General features: G+C 41.9%; 1 pseudogene across 1 annotated transcript; it reads right to left on the minus strand.

Moving 5' to 3' along the window:
* Window positions 1-1,423: 1,423 nt before the first annotated feature.
* Window positions 1,424-2,861, minus strand: LOC114633839 (annotated as a pseudogene). Its single transcript, XR_003713247.1, has one exon. The product of XR_003713247.1 is annotated as a transforming protein RhoA pseudogene (transcript).
* Window positions 2,862-3,280: the final 419 nt, after the last annotated feature.

Genomic DNA, 3,280 nt, shown 5'->3' on the forward strand with positions numbered 1-3,280 from the left:
TGGCAGACTTCTAAGGAGACAGCTATATCAGGCTCCTGTCAGCCTACACTTCCTGGCATCAACATCATTGTCTGCCTTCGGTGGTTGCACGTGGGATGGTACCCAGGTGGAACAGTCTCTAGACTGCCCCTCCTTCAGTTTCTGTCCCACACTTTGTCTCCATATTTGCTCCCTTGAGTATTTTGTTACTCGTTCTAAGAAGGACCAAAGCACCCACACTTTTGTATTCCTTCTTCATGAGCTTCATGTGGTCTGTGAGTTGTATCTTGGGTATTTCGAGTTGTTGGGCTAATATCCAATTATCAGTGAGTGCATACCATGTGTGTTCTTTTGTGATTGGGTTACCTCATTCAATTATGACTTAGTCAAAGAAGAAATAAAGAAATTAAAGACTTTTTAGAATTGAATGAAAATGAAGGCATAACATACCAAAACTTATGCAACACAATGAAAGCAGTGCTCAGAGGAAAACTCATAGCTCTAAGTTCCTACAAAAAGAAACTGGAGAGAACATACACTAGCAACTTGATAGCACACCTGAAAGCTCTAGAACAAAAAGAAGCAAATACACCCAAGAGGAGTAGACCGCAGGAAATAATCAAACTCAGGGCTGAAATCTACCAAGTAGAAACAAATCTATATAAAGTATGAACAAAACCAAGAATTGGTTCTTTTGAGAAAATCAACAATATAGTTAAACCCTTAGCCAAACTAACCAGAGGTCACAGAGACAGTATTCAAATAATAAAATCAGAACTGAAAAGGGAGACATAACAGAAACTGAGGAAATTCAAAAAATCATCAGATCCTACTATCAAAGCCATTCAGATCTCTTAAGTATCGGACGGTGTTATCTGAAGTAGTCATAACATGAATCCTTTCCTGTATACTTTTTCATCTTTAGCATGACTATTGCTCTAAGACTTCAAATGTTGTACTTAATAAGAAAGGAAGAGATATACACCCATGACTCACTCCCTATTTTAGGGAGAATGTGTTGAGTGTAATGTTGGCTATAGGTTTGCCATACACAGCCCTCCTCCATACATACACAAATATTCACACACATGCATTCAGAAAACTGCATTTATTCTTTTATGTGGAAAAATTAAGACACAGAAGAACCTTCAATCACTGGGGAGAAAGAGCCTTCACACCTCATGCCATCCATAAGAGCAGGTGGCTCTCTGGGAGGCAATTTGAATAATGTGTAGAGAACAGAGGTACTGTGACTGAGACCCAGAGCCTGCAGACCAGGTGAGATGGGCTATGCCACCTTCATGGATTCATTGCCTTATGTATGAAACCATATTCCTATTGTCTTAGCCCATTTCTAGAAATGAGTACCAGAACATGAAAGGCTACAAAGAGGGAATATATAGTTGTATTTTAACAGAAAAGGGGAAAATGAAAACTATAAAAATTAATTTTCCATATGACTTTATTTTCAAATTCTTTCTTTCAACCAGTATACTTGCTGCGGGAATGACAAATATCAGTGTCAGAGAATCCAAATATACCAAAAATGCTACATGTAGTCTGGGGTAGATCTTCTTAGTTCTGGTCACATACATTCAGTGGCACTAATAACACAGTAACTATAAGGTAACTAACATGAAACCTCAGAGCTGTTACTCTACCACAGCTGCATGGAGAGAGATTTCAAAGAGAATAAAGATGGCAGTGAAAGTTGTTACGGAGTAAACTCTCAAGTGGTGACTCAACAACTTCTTCCCAGCTTACAGATGGTAGATTGGGCAGGTCAGGAAGTAGTGACAGTCTAAATGACCAAGTTACCGTTTCTCTTTCTAGAAATAATTAATTCTTCAATTAGTGCCTGGTGTATCAGGTGGAGCGCAGAGTGGGCTGTTACAGAAGCGTCAGGACCCTGGCAGGTCAGACAGATTGGATGCCACTAGTAATCACGGTTGCTTTCTGAACGTTGGTAGCAAGATGACTTCTGATTTGTAATCTCGGACATATAAATAAACAAAAGGGCTAGCAACTACACAATAACTTTCGTAAATAGCACTTGAAAATTAACTGTACCAGGGCTGTGTTTGTGCAAAAACTTCAGAAGACAAAGCAACCAGTCTTTTTCTTCACACGATTCGTTTGCAGAGCAGCCCTTGTGGCCTTTTCAAAGACCTTCCTCACTCCGTCTTTGGTCTTTGCTGAACACTCCACATATTCGAAAGCACCAATGCTGTTCGCCAAATCTCGGCCTTGTTCAAGTTTCACCGGTTCTTGTTTCCTCTTGGCTAACTCTTGTATTGTGTGCAAGTCATTTCGAAGATCCTTCTTGCTTCCGACCAGGATGATAGGCACGTTGGGACAGAAATGCTTGACTTCTGGAATCCATTTATGTGGGATGTTCCCAAAGCTATCAGGATTGCCAATGGAGAAACATATCAAGAGGACATCAGTGTCCGGATAGGAGAGTGGCCTCAGGCGATCATAATCTTCTTGACCAGCTGTGTCCCACAGGGCCAACTCCACCTGTTTTCCATCCACTTCGATATCAGCCACGTAGTTCTCAAACACTGTGGGCACGTAAACCTCCGGAAACTGGTCCTTGCTGAAGACAATAAGCAAGCATGTTTTTCCACAAGCTCCATCTCCCACGATCACCAGTTTCTTCCGGATGGCAGCCATTGCCTAGGATGTTTCTGCTGCTGTACACAACACCTGGGACTTCTCAGACCACAGGCTCTCAGACTACACGCAGGTAGACCGATTAGTGCAGAGGACACCTATCCTGAGCCACCACCTCTGAGGCCCAGCTCAGCAGGAGGTGGCAGACTCAAGAGAGAACCAACTGAAGAAGGTGTTAGAAGGCCGGTGGTGGAGGGAGGAGGAATACGCATGCGCCTAAATGCCCCGCTTGGCTCGAGCCTGCCAGCCCCACATACCCTCACTCTTTCACAGTTCAACATGGTTGCGTGTGAGAGGTCTTAAGCAATCATCTCACCTATGTGGGCATGATGAAAATCTCAAAACACATCCTTTCTATTGCTGGTTTCTTCAAGATATACTGTTCATAACAAATGCTAAATTTTGTCAAAATTGACCTTTTGAGATTGCTGTGTGGTTTCTCTTCTTAAATCGATTTAAATGCTTTGCCACATTTATTGATTTGCATATATTGAACGGTCCTTGTATGCTTGGAGTGAAATTCACTTGGCTCACATTCGCGATAATTCTTTTTAATATGCCCTTGATTTCAATTTGCAAGCATCTTGTTGAACTCGAGGTGGGGGTTGGGGGTGGTATTTACATT

The sequence above is a fragment of the Grammomys surdaster genome, unplaced genomic scaffold (genome assembly GCF_004785775.1).
Source record: "Grammomys surdaster isolate TR1022 unplaced genomic scaffold, NIH_TR_1.0 752, whole genome shotgun sequence".
Taxonomy (NCBI): domain Eukaryota; kingdom Metazoa; phylum Chordata; class Mammalia; order Rodentia; family Muridae; genus Grammomys; species Grammomys surdaster.